The 14,006-nt window shown below is 43.0% G+C and overlaps 1 protein-coding gene across 2 annotated transcripts in view; it reads left to right on the top strand.

Moving 5' to 3' along the window:
• Positions 1-11,412, top strand: part of LOC129844736 (leucine-rich repeat-containing protein 4C-like) — a 58,378-nt gene extending 46,966 nt beyond the window's left edge. Inside the window, exon 3 of one of the 2 annotated variants that reach the window (XR_008757995.1) lies at positions 7,738-11,412. The gene's annotated coding sequence lies outside the window, so the exon portion shown is untranslated. Of the gene's footprint in view, positions 1-9; positions 2,199-7,737 lie in introns of those variants that run through there. The other variant, XR_008757994.1, reaches the window with a different exon arrangement.
• Positions 11,413-14,006: the final 2,594 nt, after the last annotated feature.

The raw sequence follows: 14,006 nt of genomic DNA, 5'->3' as shown, positions 1-14,006 counted from the left end.
TCTCTTTAGACATGAGGGGAATGGCAGTGCAGCAGAAGATGTGGGCGAATGAAGGGGAGGCTCCACGGCCCTACGGTAATGTGTTAATGATCTAGATCAGCAGCACTGTCGCGTTACCTTGGTATCACCCTAGGGTCACAGACGGTCGGGGACTGATAGCCCGTCTGTTAGCGCAAATAAAGCTTGCATGTAATTCAGCGTGACCCTGGTCGGCCAACACAGGGGGCTAGCCGTCTGTACTGTCAGTCTGTAGTAAACAGGGAGGTGTAATTGCTCATTAAACTGCATCAGCAGTCCATTTGTAGGCTTCTAGATGAGCTAGAGGAGAAGTTGATTCAGAAAACAGCTTGAAAACTCCAACCCGTATCCCTTTACACAGCAGCTAATGGATGAACTAGTCTTCTGATTTCTGAGAGGCTCCTACTCTGATCTTCTCGGCCGTGTTTGTCAGGGAAAATACACAACCCAAGGCCTTTTGATGGCGCCTCTCTCATCGTCCATCTATCACAACACCGCCTTGTCTTTTCTCTACTCTGTTTACACGGCGCATTTCATTTGGTAGTTGAGTGAAGCAGGGAGGATGGGAGGGAATGAGGAAAGGAGGGAGGGGTTTGGCCCATGATGGCCATGGGGGCAGATATTGAAGATGTGACGCAATAGCAGTGAAAAACAGATAAGGAATGAGGAGCGCAGAAATAGCCGAAGGACAGTCGCCATGGAAACACGGACCTTGTGTGGAGCGTGAGGAGGAGCAGATATGCCAGGGCTGTTGTCCCGGAGCTAACAACTGCCGCTTAACTTTACAACACAATTCCCCAAAATCCACTGTTAGATTGCAGGCTAAAGTGTCTGGGTGAATTACAGAGGCACGGAGTTATGCTTCAGTTGCATCCACTAAGTTAACACAACTGCGTTGACGGAGAGAATGTTTGGTACGACAGGCAGCACTATACCAAAGCGGCTACTTAGGGACACATTTGGTTTGCATCATAGCAGGGCACAGCCAGCTGTCATTAGCTGACATACAGTAAGCTGCCATGACTGCTTGTGTCATGCTTATGACAATACGAAGATAAAGAAAGTCTCACACTCCATATTATGCTCCCGACAATTGAATGGGTAAACATGACCTTTTCAATATCAGGTGGTGCTGTGGCTCAGGCACTAGAGCACGGCGCTCGCAACACACCAAGGTTCTAAGTTTGATTCTCGCTGGTGCCACCCATATGTAAAATGTATGCAAGTCCCTTTGGATAAAAGTGTCTGCTAAATGGCATATATTGCTATTGTGTTAGTATCTCCAACTGGCATCCAAATAGACTGGATTGACTCAATACAGACATTAGTGCTCAGTGTGAAAGTCATAGACATTTGATTTATGGGTATATGAACCTGTTTTTAGTATGTACTGAGCATTACGCCAGTTGTTCATAATAAAGAAATTGCATATACAGAAGCATTCATTCAGCACTTAAGCATCCATACCCATAAAAGATGTATCTCTGACAAGGCCATTCTGATCTATTCACTAGTTATATCTGTATATAACTTGTTGCTTGGGGTCGTCAAACAGCACATGGATACAGCAGCAGTAGCTTCTGTTCCGGTCCGGTCCAGTCCTGTCTGGTCCGGTCCAGTCCTGTCCGGTCCAGTCTCACTGGAGGTTCACCATTCTTCCCCCTTCTAGTGACTCCTTTTCAATGCTTTCGATTCCTTTTCAATGCTTTCAATTCTTTTTCAATGCTTTCAATTCTTTTTCAATGCTTTCGGTGGCTGAATGCTTGACCTTAGACAGTATAGTCTACAGCCAATAAGGCTGTGAGAGATTCATTTCTATGTGGAGCTGGTGATTGGTTTATTGTGTGTTGTTCTGCCAACTGTCCATCTATGGGAGGTTACTGTATTGGGGGTTTTGTCCCTTCTCTCATTTTCTGAGAGAATGCTCCTCGAGTGGTACATTTATACGAGACCTATTTTCAAAATAACATGCAAAAAAAAAAATGATTTTCACGTCAAAATTTTACATGTGCTTCTGGATTCCAATGTAAAGAGAAAAGAATGTGAGAGACTGAGGAGTCAAACGGATATCTCCGTTGGCATCCTTCCCATACCTCTCGAGGAATACAGCGTACATTTATTGATACCAGAGATTGTAGTTCATACATAAACAACAATAAAACATTGCTGTTTTTCCAGTATCTTGTGCAGTGCTTTTCATCATATTTTGCACTGTAAAGGAGAGTGTATACTGTTGCTACCTCACATTCCAACCAAGGTGCATGGAAACTGGACTGGAAACTGTACTGTGGGAGGTATTCAGACACTTCGAGAACAATGGAAGTTCAATGGGGAATGATTGTGTATTGTCAGAAATCAACACAGCAGTACAGCTTTCATCAGGGTACGTGTTGTGTATTGTTAAACCACCCTGCTAAAGGCCGAGATGCAGAAAGACAAACATTTTCTACTGAACTTCCATTGTCCTTCAAGGAGGGGCTGAATATCTGTCACACACCCATGATATGCCTTGACACAGGCAAATCAGCTTCTCTCTCTCTTTCTATGTTTCTCTCTTCACTCTCCCTCCCTCCCTCTCTCTCACACACACACATACACACACACTCACACACAAACACAAATTTTTAATTTGCAGCTCCTTGAATTTGGTCGATTTATAGTAGAGCGTGCTGATGCAGAATTTAATTAGAGAAAAATGAATTGGAAAGAATAATTCCTCGCACCGGAGGAGCTTGTTTTATGAGGTCACAGGAAGGATGCAGATCTTATTAATAGAAAGAGGAAGTGCTCTTTTGACAGTGTTGCCAAATATAGACGCTTTCACTCCCTCCATTGGCTAATTCTTCTCAATCTGAGAGGCAAATCCTCCTGTAACTGGCTGACTATTTCTTCACTCTGCACACTATAGAATACTTCTCCGGTGGGCGTTGCTATGTTCTATTTATGCAGATACACTTCGGCCACACACAGTGTTACTATAGGTCTGATGTACTATAGGTCTGATGTACTATAGGTCTGATGTACTATAGGTCTGATGTACTGCTGCTTTGATGAGGGTGAGTATTGCTAAAGTGGGATACTTTATGAAAATGTGCTTTCCCGGAAAACACTTTGCAACGCATTTGGTAATAAGACACTGAATATCCTTTCTTAGTCTTTTTCAAAACCTTTAAAGGTCCTGCACAGTCATCCTATTTCCCATGTTAAAATAGCCTTTGAATGACAAAAACATCCACCGTAATATTTTTAGGCTATTAAACTGCTTAGAACTGAAGAAATTGGACCTTTTCTCTCATCTCCAGCTATTAGAAAGCCTGAAAGAACAAGCTGAGTGGGCGGGGAGCTTACATTCATGAGCTCGCCTTGACTGACAGCTATTTAAAACACCCGTGCGGTCGTTGCCAGGTAACAAGGTAAACAATGGACCACATGTCATTGATGACAAGGTAGACAATGGGCCATGTCATTCCAAGCTGAAAAAGGTATGTCTCAACCCATTTCCTCTGCAAAATGCTCTCATGGTCAACAGAGCTGATCATGGACTGTTGGATGTCAGAGAAAACAACAACCACACAACTGTATTTCTGTCGTTGTGTAACTAATTACACAATACAGTTAGTTGACTGCTACACTTCTGCACAAGACTGAGTAAAGCCTGAGTCACCTTAGAAGCTTAGACAATGACGGAATGTACCGGACAATTTATTGGTGCCTCTGCATTAGCAATGACAATATGTTCACAACTGTATGTATTGACCATACATTTATTTGATCATTTACAATAGACCAGCATAGCCAGAACACTGATCAACATGAACAGTCATGAGAAATGAAGGTGAGAAATAATGGTGAGACATCAATTTACCCCCCAAATATATTAGCCATAAGCCATAAGCCTAATATAGGCATCCAGGCCCCCATCCGGCCCCCATCCGGCCCCCATCCGGTGTGCAGGACCCACTGATATGTACAATTTGTAACACTCATCTCCCGTCCGAATTCTGAAAAAAACAATACAAAGTAACAACGTGATGTCATATCATGTAAAAGTGAATTACTTAGTCTAGGAAACGCAACCAACTACAGAGAACGTAATTATACAGTCTTGGCCAAAAGTTTTGAGAATGACACAAATATACATTTTCACAAAGTCTGCTGCCTCAGTTTGTATGATGGCAATTTGCATATATTCCAGAAAGTTATGAAGAGTGTCAGATGAATGCAAATGAACTGAATAACAAAAAAACATTTCCACTGCATTTCAGCCCTGCCACAAAAGGAACAGCTGACATCATGTCAGTGATTCTCTCATTAACACAGGTGTGAGTGTTGACGAGGACAAGGCTGGAGATCACTCTGTCATGCTGATTGAGTTCGAATAACAGACTGGAAACTTCAAAAGGAGGGTGGTGCTTGGAAACATTGTTCTTCCTCTGTCAGCCATGGTTACCTGCACGGAAACACGTGCCGTCATCATTGCTTTGCACAAAAAGGGCTTCACAGGCAAGGATATTGCTGCCAGTAAGATTGCACCTAAATCAACCATTTATCGGATCATCAAGAACTTCAAGGAGAGCAGTTCTATTGTTATGAAGAAGGCTTCAGGGCACCCAAGAAAGTCCAGCAAGCGCCAGGACCGTCTCCTAAAGTTGATTCAGCTGCGGGATCGGGGCACCACCAGTACAGAGCTTGCTCAGGAATGGCAGCAGGCAGGTGTGAGTGCATCTGTACGCACAGTGAGGCGAAGACTTTTGGAGGATGGCCTGGTGTCAAGAAGGGCTGCTGATTGGACTGCTGAGGACTAGGGTAAAGTCATTTTCTCTGAATCCCCTTTCCGATTGTTTGGGACTCCTGGAAAAAAGCTTGTCCGGAGATGACAAGGTGAGCGCTACCATCATTCCTGTGTCATGCCAACAGTAAAGCATCCTGAGACAATTCATACACTGCTCAAAAAATAAAGGGAACACTTAAACAACACAATGTAACTCCAAGTCAATCACACTTCTGTGAAATCAAACTGTCCACTTAGGAAGCAACACTGATTGACAATAAATTTCACATGCTATTGTGCAAATGGAATAGACAAAAGGTGGAAAGTTTGATTTCACAGAAGTGTGATTGACTTGGAGTTACATTGTGTTGTTTAAGTGTTCCCTTTATTTTTTTGAGCAGTGTATGTGGGGTTGCTTCTCAGCCAAGGGAGTGGGCTCACTCACAATTTTGTCTAAGAACACAGCCATGAGTAAAGAATGGTACCAACACATCCTCCGAGAGCAATTTCTCCCAACCATCCAGGAACAGTTTGGTGATGAACAATGCCTTTTCCAGCATGATGGAGCACCTTGCCATAAGGCAAAAGTGATAACTAAGTGGTTCGGGGAACAAAACATTGATATTTTGGGTCCATGGCCAGGAAACTCCCCAGACCTTAATCCCATTGAGAACTTGTGGTCAATCATCAAGAGGCGGGTGGACAAACAAAACCCCACAAATTCTGACAAACTCCAAGCATTGATTAAGCAAGAATGGGCTGCCATCAGTCAGGGTGTGGCCCAGAAGTTAATTGACAGCATACCAGGGCAGATTGCAGAGGTCTTGAAAAAGAAGGGTCAACACTGCAAATATTGACTCATTGCATCAACTTCATTTAATTATCAATAAAAGCCTTTGACACTTATGAAATGCTTGTAATTATACTTCAGTATTCCATAGTAACATCTGACAAAAATATCTAAAGACACTGAAGCAGCAAACTTTGTAAAAATGTATACTTGTGTCATTCTCAGAAGGTTTGGCCACAACTGTATATGTAAAAACAATTGCAAAGCATGCTGAGTATTATTCTAATACGCTCCACCCCAAAACAAGGCCAATAATAACACTCAGTGTGTTTTGTAGTTCATTTAAGTATATTCATTTTGTCACGATTGTCTTCTTTAGAGAGAGTGGACCAAGGCGCAGCGTGTGCAAAATACATCTTCTCTTTATTTTGAAGATGAACACGAAACAAAACACTTATACAAACTATACAAAACAACAAACAACCGTGAAGCTACAAACGAAAGTGCACACACAAGCTACTTACATTCAACATAGACAATCTCCCACAATCACCTAAAGCCTATGGCTGCCTTAAATATGGCTCCCTATACAGAGACAATTAATGACATCTGTCTCTGATTGAGAACCAAACCAGGCAACCATAGACTTTCCTAGAACTCTCTCCTGAACACAACCCCATACACTATACAACACCCCCTAAACAATACACACACCCTAAACGAGACAAAACACACCAACTTCCCATGTCACACCCTGACCTAACTAAAATAATAAAGAAAACAAAGAATACTAAGGCCAGGGCGTGACACATTTTTACAAAAGTTTGGGGTCACTTAGAAATGTCCTGTTTTTGAAAGAAAAACACATTTTTTGTCCATTAAAATAACATCAAATTGATCAGAAATACAGTGTAGACTGTTGTATAGTTAATGTTGTAAATTACTATTGAAGCTAGAAACGGCTAATTTTTTTGGAATATCTACATAGGCCCATTATCAGCAACCATCAGTTCTGTGTTCCAATGGCATGTTGTGTTTATCATAGCCTGGTTCCTCTCTAGGTTTCTTCCTAGGTTTTGGCCTTTCTAGGGAGTTTTTCCTAGCCACCGTGCTTCTACACCTGCATTGCTTGCTGTTTGGGGTTTTAGGCTGGGTTTCTGTACAGCACTTCGAGATATTAGCTGATGTACGAAGGGCTATATAAAATAAACTTGAAACTTGATCATTTTAGGACCAGTGAGGCGTCTGTTTCTCAAACTAGACACTCTATTGTACTTGTCCTCTTGCTCAGTTGTGCACCGGGGCCTCCCACTCGGGAGTAGTACACAGCATTGTACGAGATCTTCAGTTTCATGGTAATTTCTCACATGGAATAGCCTTAATTTCTCAGAACAAGAATAGACTGATGAGTTTCAAAATAAAGGTCTTTGTTTCTGGCCATTTTGAGCCTGTAATCGAACCCTCAAATGCTGATGCTCCAGATACTCAACTAGACTAAAGCAGGACAGTTTTATTGCTTCTTTAATCAGGACAACAGTTTTCAGCTGTGCTACATAATTGCAAAAAGATTTTCTAATTATCAATTAGCCTTTTAAAATTATACACTTGGATTAGCTAACACAACATGCCATTGGAACACAGAACTGATGGTTGCTGATAATGGGCCTCCGTACGTCTATGTAGATATTCCATAACATGGACAATTCTAAGTGATTATTAAGGGTGGGTTATCTAGGGGAATTATATATCTATGTTGGCCTGATATGGTTCCCAATCAGAGGCAGCTATTTATCGTTGTCTCTGATTGGGGATCATATTTAGATTGTGATTTGTGGGATCTTGACTATGTATGGTCGCCTGTGTTCACTATTATTAGCGTCAGGTTTCGTTTGTTCGCTTTATTGTTTTTGTTCTTTGAGTTTTTTCTGTTCCTATTAAAAGAGATGGAAACATACCACGCTGCATCTTGCTCCACTCCTTATAACGAACATGACACACATACTTGAAAATGTATTTTTGTAATTGAATATTACATTAATACTTAATTTTTTATTTGAATTAAATACATTTAAAAATATTATTATTTTGTAGTTTGTTTTGATACATTGATCGTTATGATATTTTTCATTGTATTTTGTCATTTTTTCCCATCCCATAGCGAGAGAGGAGGTGGACCTATGTACCCCGACTTCAATCAAGCAGGTTTCAGTCACCCACTTGGTTTCAGTCCCCCACTTGGTTTCAGTCACCCACTTGGTTTCAGTCACCCACTTGGCTTCAGTCACCCCCAAGATTGAAGCGGGAGACAAATCCAGCAATGGCCTCCATGCCAGGCTTCTCACACTGGGCAGACAGGAGTCCTAGGATGGACAGATCTCTCTCACTGGGAAGACAGGGCTCCTGGGATGGACAGGCCTCTCTCACTGGGCAGACAGGGCTCCTGGGATGAACAGACCAGGCCTTTCTCACTGGGCAGACAGGGGTCCTGGGATGAACAGACCAGGCCTCTCTCACTGGGCAGACAGGGGTCCTGGGATGAACAGACCAGGCCTTTCTCACTGGGTAGACAGGGGTCCTGGGATGAACAGACCAGGCCTCTCTCACTGGGCAGACAGGGGTCCTGGGATGGACAGATCAGGCCTCTCTCACTGGGAAGACAGGGCTCCTGGGATGGACAGGCCTCTCTCACTGGGCTGACAGGGCTCCTGGGATGAACAGACCAGGCCTCTCTCACTGGGCAGACAGGGGTCCTGGGATGGACAGGCCTCTCTCACTGGGCAGACAGGGGTCCTGGGATGGACAGACCAGGCCTTTCTCACTGGGCAGACAGGGGTCCTGGGATGAACAGACCAGGCCTCTCTCACTGGGCAGACAGGGGTCCTGGGATGGACAGATCAGGCCTCTCTCACTGGGAAGACAGGGCTCCTGGGATGGACAGGCCTCTCTCACTGGGCAGACAGGGCTCCTGGGATGAACATACCAGGCCTCTCTCACTGGGCAGACAGGGGTCCTGGGATGGACAGGCCTCTCTCACTGGGCAGACAGGGGTCCTGGGATGGACAGACCAGGCCTTTCTCACTGGGCAGACAGGGGTCCTGGGATGGACAGACCAGGCCTCTCTCACTGGGCAGACAGGGGTCCTGGGATGGACAGACCAGGCCTCACTCACTGGGCAGACAGGGGTCCTGGGATGAACAGACCAGGCCTCTCTCACCGGGCAGACAGGGGTCCTGGGATGTGTAGCTCAGGCCTCTCTCACTGGGCAGACAGGGGTCCTGGGATGTGTAGCTCAGGCCTCTCTCACTGGGCAGACAGGGCTCCTGGGATGGACAGACCAGGCCTCTCTCACTGGGCAGACAGGGGTCCTGGGATGGACAGACCAGGCCTCTCTCACTGGGCAGACAGGGGTCCTGGGATGGACAGACCAGGCCTCTCTCACTGGGCAGACAGGGGTCCTGGGATGGATAGCTCACACTGCTTCCCCTCATACGGCGTTGGATCAAGGGTGCCTTCGTTGAAGAGGAGATTCTGTCTGAGTAGCATATACGGTTTTTTGAAAAGGGAAATGTGTATTTAATTTAATTTCCTGTTCTGAGTTATGACAGTACCAATCCGTTGATGTAGTGATCTACACATTCTACAGTGTGTTTTCTGGTGTTTTTGAAGTACTCAATTTGAAATATGCACTATTTGGTCCTGTGCTTTTTTGTATGTCGATAGTTTGTGAGCCTGAAATGCTCAATTGACGCAGATTTGAAGTGAATAACTATGACATACAGTATGTTGTATCTGTCTTCACAGGCTTCACAGCATATCCCCTCTTCTTTGTCTTGGGAAAGCTGATTTTCTATCACAGCATTCCTGCTGTGGTAGTTGCCTGGGAAGCTGTGCAGACAGTAGATGTTGAATTTTCTAAAATGTCTATCATTACTGCTTGATGATAGTGGAAAGATGAAAGGGGATGGAATGTGAAATGATAATAATCATCATGATTAGCCCCAATGACACAAGCTACATCTACTGTAAGACAAAAGCCCACACACAATGGAATGGTGGAATAGGATTTTCAGAGGTAAATTACAAATACAATGCACACCGCAACTCCTTTTGTGGACAACATTCCTCCGTGCTAGCTGTGCTCTGGCAGTTCTCAGACTCAACGTAGGGGGCTTAGTGATGGAAGAACAACCATATAGTGACTACCAGGTGTTTTACAGAACACGTACCGTTCACAAGTCAAAGCAGCCACATTATCTAACGTTAGCCCCCCCCCCCCCTCCCCGATCCCCCCAAAATGTTGGCTACCGTGTCAGACTCATCAAATTCTGATATTATGGTCAGCGCTTGCAAGATCCACTGTCAGTGAAGGTACAGCATCTGTCTTCAGGATTAGCTTCCTGGTAAAACCCATCGAATGTTCTCCCCAATTGATAAAACAACTTCACCTGAAATGTGCACTGAAAACTTGATCCATGTACCAGCTACAGTCACTTTTCATGCTTGGGTCACCCTACTTTGAACTGATTTCATTCAAATATTATCCAATTTGATGAAAACCATGATTTTCACTGTTCGGGAACTTTAACATTGTTTATCTCGGGAAGGCTATGTCATTTTGACTTACCGTTATGCCTCGCCCACAATTATGTTATTTTGACTGTCATTACTTGCCATTCCCACAATGATGACGTCATACCCATTAGAAAGCTTAAATGTCCAACAAGGTTTGGACACACCTACTTATTCAAGGGTTTTTCTTTATTTTTACTATTTTCTACATTGTAGAATAACAGCGAAGACATCAAAACTATGGAATAACACATATGAAATCATGTACTAAGCAAAAAAGGGGGAACACTCCAACACTCAGACATCATTTACAGATAGCCAGGGGAACACTCCAACACTCAGACATCATTTACAGATAGCCAGGGGAACACTCCAACACTCAGACATTATTTACAGATAGCCAGGGGAACACTCCAACACTCCTACATAATTTACAGATAGCCAGGGGCACACTCCAACACTCAGACATCATTTACAGATAGCCAGGGGAACACTCCAACACTCAGACATCATTTACAGATAGCCAGGGGAACACACCAACACTCAGACATCATTTAAAGATAGCCAGGGGAACACTCCAACACTCAGACATCATTTATAGATAGCCAGGGGAACACTCCAACACTCAGACATTATTTACAGATAGCCAGTGGAACACTCCAACACTCAGACGTCATTTACAGATAGCCAGGGGAACACTCCAACACTCAGACATCATTTACAAATGTAAGTTGTGTTTAGTGAGTCCGCCAGATCAGAGGCAGTAGGGATGACCAGGGATGTTCTCTTGATAAGTCTGTGTATTGGACCATTTTTCTGTCCTGCTAAGTGTTTAAAATGTAACTTTTGGTTGTCAGGAAAATGTATGGAGTAAAAAGTATATACTTTTCTTTAGGAATGTAGTGAAGTAAAAGTAAAAGTAGTCAAAAATATAAATTGATAAGTAAAGTACACATCCCCCAAAAACGACTTAAGTAGTACTTTAAAGTATTTTTACTTAAGTACTTTACACCAGTGTATGGGTCAGGGTCAATTTAACCCGTCATTTCAGGATATTGACCCCATTGATGTTGGACAGGGTATGAAAAACCATAAGAGATTGATTACCATGTTCTTCATTGTTCACATTAAGTTCACAACTGCAAATCTATCTGAAAACGATCATTTCTATTTGCCTATATGTACCCTGATATCTCAAAAAGCATCTGTTACTCATGCCAAATGACACAACATGATATAAAGCAAACCGAAGCTAGGAGGAAAAGACAGTCTACTTTCGTCTCTGGTACCACTTCCCATGGTTGTACAGGATATGCTACCAGGCAGTCCTAACCTGCTTTATATTACCTGATGACAAGATTACAATATTAATACAGTATCCATGAAAGCATTTTGAATTATGATGGATATCAAATGGAATTGGTTTCTCGGTATTAATCTTCCCGTGAAGCTGTGTGTCATTGGAAGACATACAGCAGGCAGGTATTCAAAGCCAGATTCTAAACCAATTCCTCCGACCATTATTCTTCCCTCTGGAAGATCTGAAGAGGGGGACAAGACAGTGGTAAGGAATATGGTAGACGGTGATGTTATTTCCATATGGCTGTCACCAGCCAGAGGGCCTCAACAAGGACCCACCTAATGTATAGCGGAAATGAATTGGTTTGGAATGGTGCCCACGTTAGAGGGAGGGCTTGCAACATGTGCTTTCCTTCCTAGAACTTGTAATAAGCACTTTGCTTGTTATGTTAGATTATGGAAACAAGCCAAGCTTTAACCAATAACCTCAATCACCTTGTGAAAGGATTACATGCATCGACATTTTGGCATTTCTATACACAAATGACATCTGTCTTTCTGACGTATAGGCTCGCTATCTGGCGCCAGGATATGCCAGTAAAAGGGTTTTCGAAATACAATTGCCACCAATAGGAAAGACAGTATTGGTTTGCAGGATTTGAAGTATAATCAATGCAATTAGCTGCACAGGTCTGATACAATAACTAGGTTAATTTTATTATGGTGAAAATGGTATTCCATTATTCCATTAGATATGATTTTACAGATATCAAAGTAAAACCTGTTAACTACTGTATATAGCATCAAAACGGTCTATTCTCGTTTGAGATTAATCCATACTGAACTTTGGACGACTAGGCTACTCCTGAGATGGTGAAACTGAACTTTGTAAGGCTACTCCTAAGATGGTCAAACTGAACTTTGGACGACTAGGCTACTCCTGAGATGGTCAAGCTGAACTTTGCAAGACTAGGCTACTCCTGAGATGGTCAAGCTGAACTTTGTAAGGCTACTCCTGAGATGGTCAAACTGAACTTTGGAAGACTAGGCTACTCCTGAGATGGTCAAACTGAACTTTGGAAGACTAGGCTACTCCTGAGATGGTCAAACTGAACTTTAGAAGACTAGGCTACTCCTGAGATGGTCAAACTGAACTTTGGACGACTAGGCTACTCCTGAGATGGTCAAACTGAACTTTGGAAGAATAGGCTACTCCTGAGATGGTCAAACTGAACTTTAGAAGACTAGGCTACTCCTGAGATGGTCAAACTGAACTTTGGACGACTAGGCTACTCCTGAGATGGTCAAACTGAACTTTGGAAGAATAGGCTACTCCTGAGATGGTCAAGCTGAACTTTGGAAGACTTGGCTACTCCTGAGATGGTCAAGCTGAACTTTGGACGACTTGGCTACTCCTGAGATGGTCAAACTGAACTTTGGACGACTAGGCTACTCCTGAGATGGTCAAACCGAACTTTGGACGACTTGGCTACTCCTGAGATGGTCAAACTGAACTTTGGACGACTAGGCTACTCCTGAGATGGTCAAACTGAACTTTGTAAGGCTACTCCTGAGATGGTCAAACCGAACTTTGGACGACTTGGCTACTCCTGAGATGGTCAAACTGAACTTTGGAAGACTACTCCTGAGATGGTCAAACTGAACTTTGTAAAGCTACTCCTGAGATGGTCAAACTGAACTTTGTAAGGCTACTCCTGAGATGGTCAAACTGAACTTTGTAAGGCTACTCCTGAGATGGTCAAACTGAACTTTGTAAGGCTACTCCTGAGATGGTCAAACTGAACTTTGGACGACTTGGCTACTCCTGAGACCATCAATCCATTTCTTAATTTTATTATGTCAATCAATATTTTTTATTTGTTACATTGTTTTTGAACAACTTTATTGATCCCTCATGTTATGCTATTATTGATCCTCTGAGCCCTCACAGGAAATATACAGTCTCTACTCTACACACGGCTGCCTGCACAACTCTAGACTTTGCTTCTCATCATTTTCAAGAGCTCATAATCGTTTATTTCATGTAATATCCTTAGTCTACTTAGTTTCAATTAAAGGGAAATTACTTTCATAAGAAATAAATGTGGTGTTATTGTACTTGTTAACCACGGAAATAGTCACAGCTGTTACAATTTCACATCCAGGTAATATATTCACCAAGCAATGCTGGAATGCAATCTTCCCTTCTTTCAAAGGTAATAGAGCATCTAAATGAATAGTTAAATTGATGCGTTGGCATGGAGGCCCACACACTGCCAAATGAGGGAAAAACGCAAATTCACATGCATTCATCTGACCACATAATACCCCAGTCACTCTCTTGGTGTAAACAAGGTGTTTTTCTGAGCCAACATACCAGCTCAAATAAGGCTAGAATAAATAGAATGGAACATCAATGTAACAAAAGGTAGTATTGAGCGTAGACAAGTGGATAACAATTTACTTGATAAAGGCTGCAGGCAGTGTCCGAAATTAACTTTTTGGCTCACCTGTCAAGGGGACTGGTAGATGAAAAAATCCACCAGCCAAGCATATTTT

Source organism: Salvelinus fontinalis, unplaced genomic scaffold (genome assembly GCF_029448725.1).
Source record: "Salvelinus fontinalis isolate EN_2023a unplaced genomic scaffold, ASM2944872v1 scaffold_0216, whole genome shotgun sequence".
Taxonomy (NCBI): Eukaryota; Metazoa; Chordata; class Actinopteri; order Salmoniformes; family Salmonidae; genus Salvelinus; species Salvelinus fontinalis.
The sequence above is the reverse complement of the archived record's forward strand: the minus strand, read 5'-3'. Positions and strand labels throughout refer to the sequence as shown.